Below are 20,998 nucleotides of genomic sequence, written 5' to 3' on the forward strand. Positions count from 1 at the left end.
ATATCTTGAAGCATTTGAAGAACAAAAATCTAATCCAGTACAATAAAGAACCACAGTCTATATGTAGAAGTTGCCAAATAGCCAAGAGTACTGCTCTACCTTTTCCATTATCGAATTCTACAGCTACTAAACCTTTAGAACAGATTCACTGTGATATCTGGGGGCCCTCTCCAGTTACATCCTTTCAAAGTTTCAAGTACTATGTCATTTTTGTTGACAATTTCTCTCGGTTCAGTTGGATATATCCATTAAAGCTGAAGTCCGATTTCTATAGTATTTTTCTCATGTTTCAAAAGTTAGTAGAAAATCAGCATAGCTGTAAAATCAAGACTTTCCAGTGTGATGGTGGAGGAGAGTTTATCAGCCAGAAATTCAGAACACACTTACAGAATTGTGGCATTCAATAGCATATATCTTGTCTATATACACCTGAACAGAATGGAATACCTGAAAGGAAACATTGACATATAGTTGAACTTGGTTTGGCTATGCTATACCATGCGAAAATTCCATTAAAGTTTTTGTAACAGCCAACTACATTGTTAACATTCTACCTACTAAAAAATTACAGATGCAGTCTCCCTTCAGCAAATTATATCAGCATAAGCCAAGATATGACCATCTCAGAACCTTTGGCTGTGCTTGCTATCCCTGTCTTCGACCATATGCACAACACAAGTTTGATCCACGATCTTTAACTTGTGTCTTTCTAGGATATAGTGATCAATATAAGGGATATCAATGTCTTGTTCCTACTACTGGTCGTGTTTACATTAGTAGACATTTAGTGTTTGATGAAAGTTTCTTCCCATTCTCTCAGAAATTAACAACAGTTTATCCCTCCTACACACACTTGTATAAGTTGTGGATAGAAGAAGAACAGTTCCTAGCTCCCTCCACTACAGATCACATAAAACAATCAACCTCTCAGTATACAGGTTAGGAACAAGAATCCATAGCTGAGCAAACAAATGGACTGATTTCACCTGAATGCACAGAACAAGTAGCTTCTCTTTCTCCACAACAAGTTGCCATACCTGTTCAAATAACTGAGACAATTGAGGGACCAGATATGGAGCAACATACTTCAAATAATCAGACAAATTCACAAGGTACATTACCTACTCACCCTATGCAGACTAGGTCTAAGTCTGGCATTATCAAGACCAATCCTCGTTATGCATGTCTTGCTATATATGAAGTACCTACTGAGCCAAAAACAATTAAAACAGCTTTAGCACATAAGAGTTGGTACAAAGCAATGACAGAAGATATGGATGCACTTTATCAGAATAAAACTTGAGAATTAATCCCTCGAACTGATCAAATGAATGTAATTGGCTGTAAGTGGGTATTTAAAACGAAGCTTGCAGCTGATGGTAGTCTTTGATAGACTTAAAGCTCGACTGGTTGCAAAGGGATTTCATCAGGAAGAAGGGAGTGCGGGACACCTGGAGTGCCATAACTTGGCACGCCGGGACACTTAAGTGCCATAACTTTAAAATGGTACACTTAAGTGCCATCATCGGAGTAAAATGGGACACTTAGGGCGCGTTTGGTAACGTTTCTGTTTAAAAATTGTTTCTGGGAACAGAAATAGAAAAAAGTATTTCTGTTCCGGGGAACAATTTTTGAACAAAAATACGCGTTTGGTAAACTTGTTCGGGAATAAAAATAAACAGAAACATGTTTGGTAAATTTGGATAATTTTTTTATTTCTTTTATTTTTTCTATTTTTTCTTATTTTTCCTTTTTTCTTTTTTTTCTTTTTCATTTTTTTTTTCTTCTTGGCGGTCGCCGGCCAAGGCCTTGGCCGGCGATCGGCCGGCGAGGGCCGAGCTCGCCCGGCGGCGGGCGAGGCACGGCCTCGCCGGCCACCGCCGGCGAGGCCGAGGCTCGCCGGCCGCCGGGCGAGCTCGGCCTCGCCGCCCGGGCGAGCTCGAGGCCGGATCTCGGCGAGATCGAGCTCGCCCGGGCCGGCGCGAGGTCGGCCTCGCCTTGATCCGGCGAGGCCGAGCTCGCCCAACGGCGGGCGGCGCGGCCTCGCCGGGCCACCGCCCGAGGCGAGGCCGAGGCTCGCCGGCCGGCCGGGCGAGCTCGGCCTCGCCGGATCCGGGCGAGATCGAGCTCGCCCGGGCCGGCGCGAGGTCGGGCTCGCCATGGGCGGGCGAGCTCGAGCCGCCCGGATCCGGCGAGGCCGACCTCGCCCAGCGGCCGGCGAGCCTCGGCCTCGCCGAGCCACCGCCAGTCGGCGTCGCCGGGCGGTGGCTCGGCGAGGCCGAGGCTCGCCGGCCCCGGGCGAGGTCGGCCTCGCCGGATCTGGGCGAGCTCGAGCTCGCCCGCCATGGCGAGGCCGACCCTCGGCCTCGCCGGGGACGGCGAGCGTCGGCCTCGCCGTCGTCGGCCTCGCCGGGGGCCGGCGAGCCTCGCCGTGGCCGGGCGAGGCCGCCGGCCCTCGTCGGCCGGCCGCCGGCCATGGCCGAGGCCGGCGACCGGCCAAAAGAAAGAAGAACAAAAATAAGAGAAAAAGAAAAAGAAAAAAGTGTTTCGATTTGTGTTCCGAAAAAAAGAAACAAGTTTTTTTTTGTTTCTTGTTTTTTTCTTTGTGTTCTGAACAAAAGAACAAAAAAGAACAAAACGCACACAAACGCGTTTCTGTTCCTTTTTTCCCAGAACAAAGAACAAAATTTCTGTTCCTGAAGCAAATAAGTGCCAACCATGCAGCCCTTAAGTGCCACTCCGCGAAAATCCGGCCAAATGGCCGACGTGGCGACTTTCCGGCGAGCTCGGTCCAAAACGGCGTCGTTTTGCACGCCGACGTGGCGGAGAAAATGCAAAACGACGCCGTTTCACGTCCACGTGTAAATAATAGTATATAAATTAATTAAATTAGATTTAAAATATTCAAAAAATTTTAAAAAATTAAGAAAATTTTAAAAATTTTAAAAATTAAGAAAATTTTAAAAATTTTAAAAATTTTAAAAATAAGAAAATTAAAAAAATTAAAAATTAAGAAAATTTTAAAAATTTTAAAAAATTTTCAAAAATTTTCAAAAATTTTAAAAAAATTAAGAAAATTTAAATTTTTTTAAATTAAGAAAATTTTAAAATTTTTTAAAAATTAAGAAAATTTTAAAATTTTTTAAAAATTAAGAAAAATTAAAAAAATTGTAAAAAGGGGGTGGGAGGCCGAACGGGGCGGCTCCCTTGCCGCCGCCGCCGGCTCCTCACCGCCGCCACCTCCGCCGTCGCCTCCCCCACCCCCCTTTTTTTAATTTTTTAAAATTTTCTTATTTTTTTTTAATTTTTAAAATTTTTTAAAATTAAAATTTTAAAATTTTCTTATTTTATAATTTTTTTAAAATTTTTAAAATTTTTTAAAATTTTTTAAATTTTTTAAAATTTTTTTAAATTTTTTTAAATTTTTAAAATTTTTTAAAATTAAAATTTTTAAAATTTTCTTATTTTTTTAATTTTTTTAATTTTTTAAAATTAAAATTTTTAAATTTTACTTTTTTTAAATTTTTAAATTTTTTTTTAATTTTTATGCCGATTTGGAGCTCCGGCGAGCCACGTAGGCAAAAAATAATAATAAAATATTGCCACGTAGGATTTCCGGCAAGGGTCGCGGAGGTGGCACTTAAGTGTCCCACTCGAAAAAAAAAGTGGCACTTAAGTGTACCGTTTTGAAGTTATGGCACTTAAGTGTCCCGGCGTGCCAAGTTATGGCACTTGTGGTGTACTTCTGCCGGAAGAAGGCATTGACTTTACAGAAACCTTTAGTCCAGTCATTAAGCATGCTACAATTCGCATATTTCTATCTATAGCCATGATGAAACACTGGCCAATCCATCAACTAGATGTCAAAAATGCATTCTTACATGGTACATTGAATGAGGTAGTCTACATGGAGCAGCCTCCTGGTTTTCAAGATCCTAAGAAATCTCATCATGTATGTCTCCTCAGGAAGTCTCTCTATGGACTTCGACAAGCCCCTCGAGCCTGGTTTGACAAGTTCAGCAACTTTCTGCTTGAATATGGGTTCTTTTGCAGCTCAACTAACCCATCCTTATTCATCTATCATACTAATATAGACACCATTCTTCTACTACTATATGTTGATGACATTATACTGACTGGAAGCTCCTCTCAATCTCTTTCCAACCTTATCCATTCTCTAAGTCTTCAGTTCTATATGAAAGACCTTGGACCACTACATTACTTTCTTGGCATTGAAGTTAAAAATACCTTTGATCATCTGTTTCTTTGTCAGACTAAATATGCCAAGGATCTTCTTACTCGAGCTCAAATACTTGAGTGCAAACCAATCACCACCCCTGTATCATTGAAACCAACTGTTCTGATAAATGATTCTGATCTCCTCTCTAATCCCGTTGAGTATCAAAGCTTAGTAGGTGGCCTTCAGTATCTGACTTTAACAAGACCTGACATTGCATATGCTACAAATCAACTATGTCAGAAATTACAGAAACCAACTATAGCAGACTTACATAAACTCAAGAGAGTTTTGAGATATGTCAAAGGTACTATAAGTCTTGGAGTCTTCATTCACTCGCGAAGCTCTCTTCACCTGTATGGGTTCTCAGATTCAGACTGGGCAGGATGTGTTGAGACAAGAAGATCAACAACAAGTTTTTGTACATACCTTGGCTCCAATCTCATATCTTGGGCAGCAAAGAAACAATCCACAGTCAGTCGATCCTCTACAGAAGCCGAGTATCATGCACTTGCTTCTGCATCTGCTGAACTTACCTGGATCAGCTTTGTCCTTCGTGATATAGGATGCTCATTGACTCGTCCAACACAGCTCTTTTGTGACAATAAATCCGCCATCTCTCTTACTATCAATCCCGTCTTACATGCTCGCACCAAACACATTGAGGTCAACTTTCATTTTGTTAGAGAGAAAGTCTCCTCAGGGTCACTCCAAGTGAAATATGTTCCAAGTACTTCCCAACTTGCTGATATATTTACAAAATCTCTCTCTCGTCCTGCACATTATCAGCTACGAATCAAATTAGGAATTGGTTTCTCACCCATTCCCAATTTGAGGGGGGATGTTAAGAACAGCAAGAACAGAAGCACTACAGAGACTACTACAGACAGGGGAAGTAACATATACAAGAGCAACGAAGAGAAAATGTATGAAGAAGATGAAGTAGAGAATATAAATGCTGCTAAGAAGAAAGAGGAGCAAAGGGGCTACTGTTAGCATCAAAGAAAGAGAAAGAAGACTAAGTGAGCTAAAAAGCTCTGTTTCGAATACTCTGTATAAGCTGCAAGTCTCGGTAGTTAGTTTGGTGTACTTCGGTACTAGAAGTTAGTTAGTTTCTTTTGCTTCAGTTAATTAGTTTTTCCATTTCTCAACTGATTCAATACCTGTAAAAGTAGTTTCTAGAGATAGCCATTGAATATAAAAGGCTAACTCTCGTGATTGTAAATATAGAAGAAAATACAGAAAGAAGTGTTCATCTCAAGAGCTCTCTACTGCTCAATCATCCAAGACTTCTAACTTCTTCTTTGCGCATAAACTTCTTGAGCAAGGATAAGAAAGAAAGGAGGGAACATACAAAAAAAGGGGAAGAGTCATGATCATCTAAAAGAAATTATGCATTGAGGGGGAAATTAGGTCAATTATGGGTAAATCTTCATATACTTGAGCTGATTTTGACTTAGATTTTGATTATTATTCTAAGGATGGAAGAAAATGCGAATGCATATGTAGAACTTGCCAAGGTCTGCATGGATCAATTAGTCCATCTTCTTTAACACTCACCTTTTGTCATTAGCCAAATCTATTGATTATATTATATTTTTAATATGACAAGAAGATTGTAAGGAATTAATGTGCATTCGTGTTGGTTAGAATCAAAAATGGAGAAAATGTTAGATACTTGATAGTAGCATATATAGTTTTAATAAAAGCAGGATAATCGTGCATTACTTTTTATTTTTATCTTACATGCTAAATTTACTCATATCCTGTGAAGTGTTAAGATGTAATATGCAATGTCGTTATCATATTATGAAATTACCACTCAAGCTCTTTGTCAAAATTCAGTTTGCATGATGATATGTCATTTCTTTTCTATATCTAATGTAACCAAATAATTTGAGTAGAAGCTAGAGCCATGTTAAATTTCAATGTATTCCTCATGCTACTTCTATTTGATATCTCCCGTTGTATTCCCCATACAAGATCATCTTTTTTATTATGATTAAAGGGAAAGAATTAGAATGATTGTATAAATCTATGTTCTTTGGTATATATTTGTTGATGCATATGATGGTTGATTATATAAAACATAAGTTGTATTATATATCTCTTTGCTTGCCTAAGCATGTCGAATGTATTGTTTTTAAAAATTGTGTTCATGCCTAATATTTTTGGTGAAGTTGTATGAAGATGAGTTGAATTACATATTTTCAGCATAAATAGCCTTTACATTATTATCGCCTTTTATAATGACAAAAACGAGGAGAGGAAGAATGATTGTATGAATCCATGTTCTTTGGTATATATCTGTTGATACATATGATGGTTGATTATATAAAACATAAGTTATATTGTATGTCTCTTTTTCCGCCTAAGCATTTTGAATGTATTGTTTTTGAAAATTGTGTTCATGCCTAATATTTTTGGTGAAGTTGTATGAAGATGAGTTGAAATACATATTTTCAATATAATTGCCTTTACATTATTATTCCCTTTTTATTATGACAAAAACGAGGCGAGGTAGACTGAATATACATAAGTTTTTGGAGGAGTAATATATGCTTTGAATTTAGTAGACATGGTGAATACTCACTCCGATTTAAAAACTCATGTAATTAAGTGACTTGTGTAGAAACAAAAGTCGATGTTAGTTTTCTTTACCAAAAAAAAAAAAAAAAAGTCGATGTTAGTTTTTATTCTTTGCTTTTATTGTTTATTCTTGATATCTACTAATTATATCAATTGAATTTCTTAATATTTGGAGATTGCATTGTGTGCTTTTTATGCCTTGATTTGAATTCTTATATTTGGTAATGTAAGCAAACTTGTTTTACTTTACAAGCCAGTTGAAACTCCATATCTATTATTGTGAATAGTACATCTGCATATTAAGAGATTATCTTATCTTCATAAAAAATGAGAAGATATTTAGGAAAATCTCCTATAGTATTTTAAAGATCACAAATAATCAAAAGCTACTAATGTGTGTATTGATTAAGTAAACCAAGTGATAGATACACAAGCTAATATGTTGATGGTGGGCAAAAGAATACCTGAAGTGCCAAAACTTAGCACAATGGAACACTTAAGTGTCAAAAGTTAGGAAAATAATACTTAAGTGCCATTTTTTTTTGAAAAATGAGATACTTGAGTGCCACATCCAGCAAACCTCTTTGGAAATCCTACATGGCAATTTTTTATTAATTTTTCTCACTTATGTGGCTTGTCGGAAGGCTGACTCAACAAATAAACACAAAAACAACGTTGTTTTGACATAATTCGAATTTTAATGTAAAAATTAATTAAATTAAATTAAAAACCAAATTAAAAAAAGAAAAAAAGGGAAGGGAGGAGGAAGATGAACAGGCAGCGGCGATCGAGGGCTTAGCCCTCGCCTCTGCCATCGCCATCTTCTCGCCGTCGTCGGGAAGGTGGGGGAGGGTCGGTCAAGGTCGTCGAGTCCTGGCCGAAGGCCAACAGCCCCAGCTGACTGGCGGCGAGGGCTTACGAGCCCTTGCCTAGCTAGGCCAAGGGGAGCCATGGGGCGATGGTAGCAGCAAGGGCTAAGCCCTTAGCTACCGCCGCCTATTCATCTTCTTCCTCCCTTCCTTTTTTTTTTTTTTTTTTTTTTTTTTTTTTAAATTTGGTTTTTAATTTAATTAAATTAATTTTTAAATTAATTATTTATCACGTCAACACTAAAATGACAACATTGTTTTTGTACCATCTAGCTACATTAGCATGCAAAATGATGTCATTTTGCATTAGGCTCGCCAAAAAATCACCACGTTAGTATTTTAGTTGGATTTTCTCGCCTTTAGTATTTCGCTGATTCATTTTGCTCTGATTTTGGCACTCAAGTGTTACTTTCATAACTTTTTGCACTTAAGTATTCATTCATGCCAAGTTTTGACAAGATAGGTATCCTTGTGTCATTGATGGTGTCCTAAATAGATAAGCTGCTGCTCTGGCACTATCAAAAGTGATGTTAGCTAACAGAATCACTTAGAACGGGGTAAATAGATGATTTCAAACTTGATAAAATATTGTATAATAAAAAGCGTCAATTTTAATATAAGAATAAATGGGGTAAAAAAGTGTGTTGAAATACGTAGGAGCAGATTATATCAAGTGGTACCATGCGCTTCTATCAAGCCATAATGAATGTAAGCTGATAGATAGAGAACTTTTTGATCTTCCCAATTTGTTCACCCTTAATTAAGGTTCATCTATTCTTCACAAATCTTTCCACTTTATACTTTGGATTACATCAAAGATGATAGAGCTTCTTTTTTATCGCTATTACCTAAAGTAATACAACATCCGTATCTATCAAGTAATAATGAGAAATAGATAGTTTTGTCAGCTTTAACTGATCATAGGAGGTTTTCATAACAGAAACTTTTGCTATTGCACATTTTAAATATGTTCACAATCTTCTTCTTGTTTGGTTCAACATTTGTAAAGGGTTTTAAGGCTCTAAAGGAGTTTGGTCAAATGCAAATGTCACGTTGGTTCATTTTTTTTAAAGGATTTTAGGGAGATGCAATTGCATCTCCAAAAGACTCCAAAGCTTTTAGGTGATTGGAGGGTTGGAGGTGCCTTGGAAAGTAACATTTTCGGAATGCAATTCCTTGGTTTAATGGAAAATTGTCTTTTTTCCATCTTTCCCTCGATTATCAAACGTGATCCCATTTTAGCCCTTTATAACAAAAAAAAACCTAAGAGATGTTTCTCACTTCACTCGCTTCTTTGTTCGGTTAGTTCTAAGCCTCACTCTCTTGCCCTAGAGCTCTCTTGCTGCCGAGACACAGCTTTCCTTGCACTCCTCTCGCCGTTGAGCTTTTTTGCCCTCGAGCACTCTTCCCTTACGGCCGCCCTCGAGCTCTCTTCCTCAAGCTGCGTTCCCCATGCCTATTGCCCTCAAGCTCTCTTCGTCGCGCTACATGCCCACTGTCACCCTCGCCTCTCTTTCTGGGTAAGATTTCTCTTTTTGTGTTGAGATTTTTGTATTAATCTATGTCGGTAATTGCAGATCTGGCTTATTTTTAAAGCTAAATTGGGAATCTTCATTCTCGATTTCGCGATATCACTTTGGTGTATGGTCTTTCCGATACCTGCTCTGGTCGGCATATCCTGGATTTGGTAAGCTTCTTGTAAGTACTGCTTATTTACATCGACTTCAATGCGATTTGTGCTAGTTATTGGAGTCTGAAAATATTGGGATTTTTGTGTATGTGTTAGTGGATGCTCTACATGGTGTACCTCTTATCATCTCTGGATCTTATTAGCTTCGTTTGACAGCATTTGTTGCCCGATTAAGATCTGTTCATTTATCTAAATGCTATTATCTGGAGTATTTGACTGGGACTCTGTCGAGACAGAGGAACTTCGGTGAGTGTAAAAGTCAAATATGCTACTTGATGCATTGAATATTTGTTACAAGTATTGGAGTCGACAGATCATATAAATTCATGCAAACCGGTTAGCCGTATTGATTCTTCATACACAAAGACATTGGATTTTATGCACATGCTGAAAGCCCAATACACACAGATTACCATAGTTATTGAATTTCGGGGGATCCGACGATTTCTACTACTCGGATGGAAGCTGAAGGTGGACCCAGAAAGCGCAGCTTGAACATTTGTACATATCACCACCGATGTATATAAATTTGTTCTCAATGTGTAATCTTGAGTGAGAGAACACACGATGTCAATTAGCGTCTTCATGTTTAGCAGTTTACAGGATACAATTCCTTTGTCAAGCTTATCGAAGTCGTTGTGCCAAGACTTCACATGAAAAGTCTTCATCCCTTTTGTTCTCCTCCTATGTTGTACATGTGTTAGTAGAAGCTTGTCTGCTTCCTGTGATGTTAGCAATAGCAAGTAATCTTTGTACATTAACTTTGTAGAATAGAAGAAGAAAAAGGAACAATTTGATTCTGTTCATACCTTGTGATACCGTTCATTTTCTTCTTCTTAAAAAGTTTAGTGTTCATGCAATGTGCTGAACAATGTGAATGGATGGAAAAGGGCGACAAGCACAACAATTAAGGCTCGTGCCCATTCCTTGTTAAGCTCAGAAATTGAGAAAGATTCACTTCGATGTGATTTTTTTTATGTATGAATTTGTTAATATTTTTCTTTTACATTACCCTCAACGTGAACATATACAAGTTAAAGTCATTGGTTTTTCCAATTTAAAACAAATTAAAGTTGAAAAAACCTATACTAGTTGTCACGCTCCAATCCTCCGAGCACGTGCCCATCCTTTAGTGGTTGATTAAATAGTGACGTCCTAAGATGTGTTGCCGACCCATTTATTTTAATGCGCATGCGGAAGCGAATAATAATCTCTAGACAACAATCATATGTGATAGAAAAGCAGGGCCACAATTTTTCGAAAACCACTTCACACTTATATACACATATCAAACTATGAACCACTTCACACTTATATACACATATCAAACTATGAACCACTTCACACTTATATACACATATCAAACTATGTCATATACAATATTAGCTGATATATACAAGGTCTACAAAAAGGGGGGGGGGGGTTTAGAGTACTACATATCCTCTAATCATTTGAGTCTTCAACTGAATACTCTGAGGTCCCTAGATCTGAAAGATTCGGGTCCACCACCGAACCACCGGGAGGATCTACTGTGCCTTTTCCAAAAGCAACCTCCAGCACCGACATGGGGATCTCAGATTCCGATATGGGACCCTCTCTCTGTCCATTCTACTTACGACGGTACCATGATCTATATTGATGGGGTACCTTATGGGGTAGTCCGGTATCAACCCAGACTATAGACCTCATGAGTTCATAGACCCATCCCTTTAGGTTTCCGTGAAGTGGAATATAAGATACCTACTTGGTGACATTCTTCGACTGGCCAAAATGCTCGGGAGGAGCTGCCATCTAAGGGCCTGAAAATGTTATCCCACAAAGGGGTGAGACGACGTCTTAGCAAGTTCACCCTCTTAAATCCTGACTAGGAAGAAAATATGCCCCAAGGGTTGTCTAAGCACAAGCACAAGTCATATGACTTGCCTTTGCCTCCGTTTCTTCCTACAAGTCAGTATAATTCAACCACTCAACCAATCAATTCAACTCAAATCAAATCAAGTCATCAAATCAGATCAAGTCATTGAATAATCGACCCAGTCGATTCCATGCCATTAAGACAATCTTTTGGTCAACTCATTCAATACTATCTATCAAGTTCGATCACATCAAGAACTGCTCACCCTCAGCTGAAGATAGATAGTATAGCTCGCCAAAAGCTGATAATTAATATAGCTCACTCTAAGCTGATAAAGTATACTGCTCGTGCTAAGCTGATATATCAAAGCCCTTAGGCTGATATGGTATACTGATAATGCTCACCAAAAGCTGCTAGGGTATACTGGTTACTCTAAACTGACATATCAAAGCCCTTAGGCTAATATAGTATACCGGTATACTGTTCGCGTTAAGCTGACATATCAAAACCCGCAGGCTAATATAGTGTACCATCCTGATCACTTGATCATTTTACCACTTTTGTCACACCTGATAAAATAATCGTGTGGGGGTTACATGGTCGGCTTTAGCCAAAATACAATATTTTTTTTTTTAAATCCTACCATTTAATATGGTCCACTAGAATATTTTTGGCGTTATAAACCGATGTCCGGTGTTTCCCAATCGAATATTTAAAATACTCAATTTTGGGATAAAATCCCAAAATTATAAATTTTACTCAATTAGCATAAAATAATAGTCAATTAAATAATCCAACCACACCATTGCAATCAGCACAAAATTCCAGTCAGCGATTATCCCGATCTAATTTTTGGAAAATAATAATTAATTAAATAATTAGGAAAATTAATTAATAAATATCAATAAATGCAACTTAGGCCGAAAAAGCCTAATTAAATACCGAAACGGGCTCAAAATTTCTGAACCTATCTAAATAAATTATACGATCTATCTACTTGCTATTGCACTACTCTAATCACCTAACATATAATATCGAATCATTAAATTACTAATCCGTTTTAACTGACTACCTAATTCATACTTAACCTAAACTAATAAATTCCTAAGCATAATTAACTCCCTAAGTGAAGATTAGTGAGTAAACTCACCGATTTTGAATTATGATGAGTTCACGAGGATGGCAAGGCGGAGAGGAGCGATAAACTCTGAAGTGGCGACACCTTTCGAGGCTGGGAAAGGGTCCAAAGTGGGCCTTAAAGCCCACAGTGGGTGGCTGGACTTCGATTTTGGTCGGTGGGCCGAGGGAGCTGGACGGAGGCCGGTTGGACTAGAAAACGATGCAGTTGGCTAGCGGGCGCGAGTGAGCGGCTTCTGGTGGTTGGATGGACAACCAGGTGGCTCCGGCGACGGCGGGGGAGGTTCGAACGGCTCAAGGGACGACCTAGGGGTCGCAGTTGGGCAGAATGATGCTCGGGACTAGCGTTGGCTTGCGGGGGCATGACGGTGAAACGGCGGGGCTCCGATGGCTTGGTGACGGGTGACGGCTAGGGAGGGGGTGTTTCAGTCGGTTCTCTGCAACTTTTGAAGCTTTCTCTGGTCTGGAAATGGAGAAAGCTGACCAAGGGGAAGAAGAAAGGGGGCATTAGCTCTTAGAGGGCCCCATCTTGCTTCAACTCCATCTTATTGTCCCCTAGAAGAGGTCCCATCGATGGGCTGGCTTCCTCAGCTGAATTCTAGCTGCCCAAGCTTGTCTTAGAAGCCTTGGAGATGGTCCAAAGGTTGAGGGCATGGGGGGCTACGAATTTTGAAGCAAATTCTCCCAAATCTTCTTCATTTCTCTCTTGAATTGGTTCAATTTGGCTCCCAAAAATCCCACCATCGAGTCTTTGATCAAATTGACATTTTTCCTCACCAATAAAACCAATTTGCATCCCAAAAACGCGATAAAAAATGGTCCCTTGAATTTTTCGGACAAAAACGACCCTATCTCGAAATTTTGCCAAAAATCTTGGTTTGTAGAAAAATCTTTGAAGGATGAATCGACGTTCCTAAAATGACCCGTTGACATGACAGAAGTTTCAATTTCTGAAATCGGATTCAAATTCGCGGTTAATTTCAAACTAGCTCGATTTTAGCGTGACCTAACCTACCGGGTAGCTTTTAGAAATTTTTGATGCAACTGACTCGTGGTTAATTTTCTTCGAGCCACAATGTACCTCTTCAATACATTAGCGACGCTCGGTGGTCATGAAAATCATAAGGTTTCAAATATGGGCATAAAGTACCCAAAACGATAGAAAAATCGGTCTAGTGCTGATCGATAAAAAATTTGCAATCAAGTAGAGTCACCCACACTTAATCACACACCTTAGTCGAATCGACTATCTTTGGTAGCTGATCGATTTTTAATTGTATCGTAATGACCCTTGCAGATTAGCATAGTCAAGCAGTCGATTCCTAATTAAATTCTTAAGTCTACTATGTTAAAATCTCTTAATGGCTTCCCCAGATAATCTAGTTATCTCATGAGTGATCAGCTCAGAGAATAACACTATAGGCGCATTGATGAAAGGCTCAATTTATTCAATTGAAAACATGACAAAAATTTTAGGATGTCACACTAGTCATATCAAATGACTTCCCAAATACATATTTATCAAACAACATTTTCCTCAATGTTACTTCCTAAGGAACTTTTCAATTATAGCTTGCCAAATAGTATTTACATTTCACTAAGTCCCTTTAGACTAAAGATATTTGCATTTTTCTAAAGGTGTTCTCCAAAAGCCGAACCAAACGGACTCTTAATGTTGCCACTATTGCAAAAGCAATTGATCAAGCAATAAAAAAGACAGAATAAAAAAAGAAGAGAGATTGGACATTAGATTTATGTGGTTTGGTCGTAGTAATCTACATCCATAGGGAGAGCAGCAACAAATTCCACTATAGATCAAGCTATACAATAAAGATTACAACTAAACTCGAGTTATTCAAATACTCTCAATGTTTTCTAAGCCTAAATTACACCAAATAACTCACGTAATATTTAGCCCCATAATTCTCCATGAAATAATCTCGTAATCTCATGAGGAAATTATGCACAAATTCTTACCACAAGAATTTAACTATCTTCAGCACACTCGGATATCTTCAGGGTGTGATTCATTATCGAAATCTCTTCTTTGATTATTTTCACACAAAACATCCACTTCTTATATATAGGTAATAATTGGATCCAAAAAATGAAACCTCTTTTTAGGAAGCCTTCTCCAACTAGCAAACCTACTTGAATTACGAAACTTTCCTTTTCGAGCTCAAACTTGAGAGATATTTTTAACAATCTCGACCTTTACTTAACGTTTGAGCCAAGCTTGCTTTGATAGGATCCAAATTTCACTGTTGCTCTCTCATAACCCCTTATGGGCTCAACCACCACATATATCTTTCAAGTCCAAGCTGCTCTTGAACTTCACTATAACCGTGGATCTCATCAGAAAGCCAACTCAACATACACCTTCAACTACTCTACAAGGATTTTCCGACATAATTTCCTCTATCACAGATAAAGCAAAATCATTGTTGCATCTATGCTTGTTGAGGGATGGAACATGTACATTGTCAATATCAGTAGTTATAGTAACTATTGACTCTATATGCTCCACCTCTCTACAAGCACCATTTATGTCGATTACTCTGTTGGTACCCACTAACTCAAGAGTTTCTGGTTGCAATTCTACCTCAAACTGAACATCGTTTAGATTCGTATGAACATTGTTAACATTACTCCTAACCATTAGTATTAGAGACTTGTCAAATGTAACTTCTCTAGTGATAAAATGTGAATTTAATTCCGGGCATCACAACTAATGACCCCCACTTACCTTGTGCATAACCTGAGAATATATACTTTCTTGCCATCCAATTGAGCTTATCATTACTCACTCGAAAATAGCATGGATAGTCAAATATTCTAAGGATAGAATAATCAGCAATATTACATGAGTTTGACATTTAATCGCAATCAATGGGATCTATTCATTAGGTAGCTTACTATACTAAGTGCATCTGTCAAGAATTTCCTAGTCATACCAACACTAAAAAGCATTTTATGGGTTGTATCTAATAATGTTTATGTTGTGGTTTATTATCATTAGTACGATGTTTCATTATGTCTTCATTCATGTAGAATTTGTTTAATAGCTTCAAGCAAAACTCAATGCTATTGTCAGTTCGCATTTGCTTGATCATCTTATCATTTTTTTTTTTTTTATCAAAGCTCTCAACTATTTGATCCTGACAACCACTGCCCTCAGTGGCTCAGCTGGCTCAGGCTCTCTTTCTCTCACGAAGGGGAGAAGTTTGAATTCCAGAGGCGTCGTTAGGGATTCTTACTTGGAGTACTGTGGTGGTGGGTTCTGCAGTTGCTCCCCCAGGGTTTGCTCACCGGCTATCGCCTTATGAGGTTCCTTGGGTTACCAAAAAAAAAAAAACTATTTGATCATGACAATAACTCTAACTTGTGCTTAAGCACAAACACCCATGTCTCCTCAAATAATTATCAATAACTATTAACATAAATCTAACACTTTTCCTTGAAAAAAGCTGCGACAATCGACAAGCATTCAAGTGAATTAGCTCTACAATTTCCATGATTTCTTTGACAACCGTACTAAACTGCATTTTTCCTCATTGATCTAAGTCATATCACCTACATACATTCAATTCATTAGCAACATAACCACATAATATAATTCTTTCACTTAGAACCTTTATGCTTCTCTCACTAATGTGCCCAAAATGCATATGTCACAATTTAAACTCTCAAACATATGCATCCAACGTCTTCATGGGGAAATTTGTTAATGTATCATATTAAAGTTCATATAGGCCGTTGTTTTTTATTCCTTCCATTATCACCAAGGCACCTCAAACAATTCTTAAAACTCCATATTCTTAAATATATCGACATTTAGCTGAATCGGAGGAACTTAAGGAAATTGGATTCTTCTTTTAACTCTGGAACATGCCTTACTCAGTTAATGCCCTCACAAATCATCATACATTCTCTTGCCCAACAATTACAACATTGCATTCAGCGTCTTTTCCTAGCTATACATTGCTATTATCTATGCATTGATAATTACTAAATCAGTTTCTATTTGGTGTAACATGAAATGAACAACCAGAATCCATAATCTATTCATCAAACGACGAATTATTAGTGACAGACAAGACATAATCAGTACTATCCGAATTACCATTAGCTATAGTTGCACCATCATTTGTAGACTTAACTATAATTCCTTTGCTTTTTTCGTTTTTCAACTTAAGACATTTCCTTCTAAGATGCCCCATTTTGCCATAGCTTTAATAGACATAATCGCCAATTCTAGATTGTCTACGTCTGTTCATGTTTATGCTGCTCCTAATAACACATGTACTAGTTCTTTCTCTATTTTCACCTATTAAAGTGACAAAGATAAGTTCACCGGATTCTCTTCTACAAATGTCCTTATTCATTGTTAAATCTTTAATCCCATCAAATGTCAAGCTCATTAACCCAGGGGAAATACTAATGACAGTAATAGTAGTATTCCAACAATTAGGCAATGAGAATAATAGAATTAAAACATGTATCTCATCATTAAAGTCAATTTTAACTGAACTCAAATGACTAACAATCCATTGAATTCATTGACATGATTTGTAACTGATGCACCTTCACTTATTTTCTAGTTAAATAGACCTCGCATCAGATAGACCTTGTTGATTGTAGAGGGTTTCTCATACATACCTAACAAGGCTTTATCAAACACGTAGCGGTGTTCTCTTTCACGATGTTAAACCCAATGAATAAGTTAACGTTAGCCAAATAATACCCAAAGCTCGTCTATTAAACAATTCTTAATTAGCTTGCTTCATTGTCTTTAGCTTCTCCCTAGATAAGGGTCAATGCAGTTTCATCAAAAAGAGATAATCCTCAATCAGCATATATTTAAAAAACCAAAATCCTTCCCATGAAATCTATTGATTCTCACTTTTTCTTATTCTATTGCCAATTTTCTTCAAATTAGCCAAACCTAGCTTTGATACCAATTGTTGCGAAAGCAAGCGATTAAATAATAAAATAAATATAGTAAGAAAAAAAGATTGGACATCAAATTTACATGGTCTGGTCGTAGTAACCTACGTCAATGGGGAAAGTACCAATGAATTTCACTATAGATTAAGCGATACAATAGAGATTATAATCACACTCAACTCACTCAAACACTTTCAGTGTTTTTCAAGTCCCAATTATGTCCAATAATTCATGTAGTGTTTAGCTCCACAATTCCTGATCAACTAGTCTATTAATCTCACAAAGAAATTATGCCCATGTTCTTACCACAAGGATTTAATTGGCTTCAACACACTTTAAGATCTTGAGGGTGTAATTCATAAGCAGAAGCTTCTCTTTGATGATATTCACAAAGAACATTCACTTCTTATATATAGGCAAGAATTAGATCCAGAATACAAAACTTCTTTTTAGGAAGCATTCTCCAACTAGAAAACCCATTTGAATTTGGAAACTTTCATTTTCGGGAACAAACTCAAGACATTTTATTAACAACCATAGGTAAGCATCAATTTCTACTCTAGTTGGATGTTAAAAAATGTATTCTTAAATGACGATCTCATTGAGGGAGTCAATATGGAGCCTCCTCTAAGACACACTATCCTTCCAACAAATTGTGATAAATACGTCAAGCATTATATAGATTTAAATAAGATCCTGGTGCACTGTATCCAAAGTTTAGCTTTACAATGGAATCCCTTGATTTTAAATCCAATGCCTATGATCATTCTCTTTTTATTAGACACACATCACATGGGTTTATACTACTCTTATATGTTGATAACATGGTCATAACTAGCGATGATTGTATCGGCATTTCAAAATTTCTGCAATATCTCAGTCAATAGTTTGAAAGGAAAGATCTTGGATGACTAAGCTATTTTGGGCTTGGAGGTTGCTTCAGATTCCTTTGGTTATTATCTTTCTTAAATTAAATATGCCATGGATCTTCTGTCTAGAATAGGACTCACCAATAGCGTGGTCTTCACAACTCCAATTGACACTAATGCCAAATTTAATGCAAAGATGAGATTGCTCTTTCAATAATTACACTTTATCAACAATTGGTCGGCATTTTTATACATCTCATTATAATTCGACCTGATATCACTTGAACTATTCATATTGTCAATCTATACATGATGGTGGAGTGCGGGACACCTGGAGTGCCATAACTTGGCACGCCGGGACACTTAAGTGCCATAACTTTAAAATGGTACACTTAAGTGCCATCATCGGAGTAAAATGGGACACTTAAGTGCCACTCCGGCGAAAATCCGGCCAAATAGCTGACGTGGCGACTTTCCGGCGAGCTCGGTCCCAAACGGCGTCGTTTTGCACGCTGACGTGGCGGAGAAAATGCAAAAACGACGCCGTTTCACGTCTACGTGTAAATAATAGTATATAAATTAATTAAATTAGATTTAAAATATTCAAAAAATTTAAAAAAAAATAAGAAAAATTTAAAAAAATTTTAAAAATTAAGAAAAATTTTAAAAATTAAGAAAAATTTAAAAATTAAGAAAATTTTAAAAATTTTAAAAATTAAGAAAAATTTTAAAAATGTTAAAATTTTTAAAATTTTAAAAAATAAGAAAAATTAAAAAATTAAAAAAATTAAGAAAATTTTAAAATTTTAAAAAATTAAGAAAATTTTAAAAAATTAAGAAAATTTTAAAAAATTAAGAAAATTTAAAAAAAATTTTAAAAAATTAAGAAAATTTAATTTTTTTTTAAATTAAGAAAATTTTAATTTTTTTAATTTAAGAAAATTTTAAAATTTTTTAAAAATTAAGAAAATTTTTTTAAAAAATTAAAATTAAAAAAATTATAAAAAGTGGGGAGTGGGAGGCCGAACGGGGCGGCTCCCTTGCCGCCACCGCCGGCTCCCTCACCACCGCCACCTCCGCCGCCGCCGCCTCCCCCCTTTTTTAATTTTTAAATTTTTTTAAATTTTCTTATTATTATTTTTTAATTTTTTAAAATTTTTTAAAATTAAAATTTTTAAAATTTTATTATTTTCTTAAAATTTTTAATTTTTTTAAAAAATTTTAATTTTTTTTAAATTTTTGAAATTTTTAAAATTAAAATTTTTAAAATTTTCTTTTTTAAAATTTTTTAATTTTTTAAAAATAAAATTTTTAAAATTTTCTTTTTTTTAAAAAATTTTTAAAATTAAAATTTTTAAAATTTTCTTATTTTTTAAAATTTTTTAATTTTTTAAAATTAAAATTTTTAAAATTTTCTTTTTAAAAAAAGTTTTAAAATTTTTAAAATTAAAAATTTTAATTTTTTTAATTTTTTTTTTAAATTTTTATGCTGATTTGGAGCTCCGGCGAGCCACGTAGGCAAAAAAAAATAATAAAATATTGCCACGTAGGATTTCCGGCAAGGGTCGCCGGAGGTGGCACTTAAGTGTCCCATTCGAAAAAAAAGTGGCACTTAAGTGTACCGTTTTGAAGTTATGGCGGCTTAAGTGTCGTCGTTTAGAAGTTATGGCACTTGTAGTGTACTTCTGCCCATGATGGTGCCAAGTACAACTTATATTGTTGCGGTCCTTCGAATTCTTTGCTACATCAAGGGTACATTATTTCATAACTTTCACTTTTATGCTCATTCTACCTTGGAGTTTGTAGCTTATTTTGATGCTAACTGGGTTGGTGACCCTCAAGATCATTGCTCTAATACAAGCTACTATTTATTTTTGGGCAACTAACTTATCTCATGGTATAGCAAGTAATTGACCATTGTCATTCGATCTAGTACATAAGTAGAATATCAAGCCTTTGTTAATACGACATTAGAGTTATTATGGTATGATGGTAACTAGAGACATGGGAGTGCGTCATATTAGTGGAATAATCATTCATTGCGATAACCCAAGTGCTATCCAAATAACACATAATGACATTCTTCATGAACACGGGCACATTGAAAAATACTATCATTTCATTCGATGCTGTGCTCTTCATGGCACTATTCGAATTGTATTCATTGTATCTGCTAATCAAATTGCTAATATCTTCATCAAACACATCCACTAAGGGCGTTTATGGATCTTTTCTCTAAATTTGGGCTGACTCAAATCGCCTTGAATCTGAGGGGATGTTAGATTGAAAAAGTTAGTACTACCACCTAGAGGGGGGCTGAATAAGTGTTAAAAAAATTAACACTGAAGTTACAAGCAAGGTCTGTTAATAAGTCAGAGTCTGACTAAAAGCACCACCAAACTTCTTAGGAAAATTCAGACACAAATAGAGATGGTTTATAATTTGAGAAGTTTAAAAGAAAATTGCAATGAATAAAGTTGAAAAGAGTTAAGGGAAGAGAAAATTGCACACGAGATTTATAGTGGTTTGATTTAAATCAAGCCTATGTCCACTCTCTCACGCTGATAACCTTCTGGTTGAAATTCACTAAAGTATCAATAGAGAAGTACAATGTTTCAAGTGTGAACACTTAGTGGAAGATTTTTTTTTCTCTTACTAAGTCACTCTTCTTGTGATTTTCTCTCTTGAATACAATCTGTATGTGCTGTCATTGAAGAACAACTGGTTGGAAATGCTTCAAACTTTGTAATTTCAATTTTCATGCTCTATCTCAAATGGATTGAATGACCTCTTTAAATACTCATC

At 36.6% G+C, this 20,998-nt stretch overlaps 1 long non-coding RNA gene across 1 annotated transcript; it reads left to right on the forward strand.

Moving 5' to 3' along the window:
- The first annotated feature begins 8,990 nt into the window (after positions 1-8,990).
- On the forward strand, positions 8,991-10,191 carry LOC104435614. The gene is made up of 2 exons (XR_005550000.1): positions 8,991-9,215; positions 9,292-10,191. It is a non-coding gene; the product is annotated as an uncharacterized LOC104435614 (long non-coding RNA).
- The last annotated feature ends 10,807 nt before the right edge of the window (positions 10,192-20,998 follow it).

This window comes from Eucalyptus grandis, chromosome 1 (genome assembly GCF_016545825.1).
Source record: "Eucalyptus grandis isolate ANBG69807.140 chromosome 1, ASM1654582v1, whole genome shotgun sequence".
Taxonomy (NCBI): domain Eukaryota; kingdom Viridiplantae; phylum Streptophyta; class Magnoliopsida; order Myrtales; family Myrtaceae; genus Eucalyptus; species Eucalyptus grandis.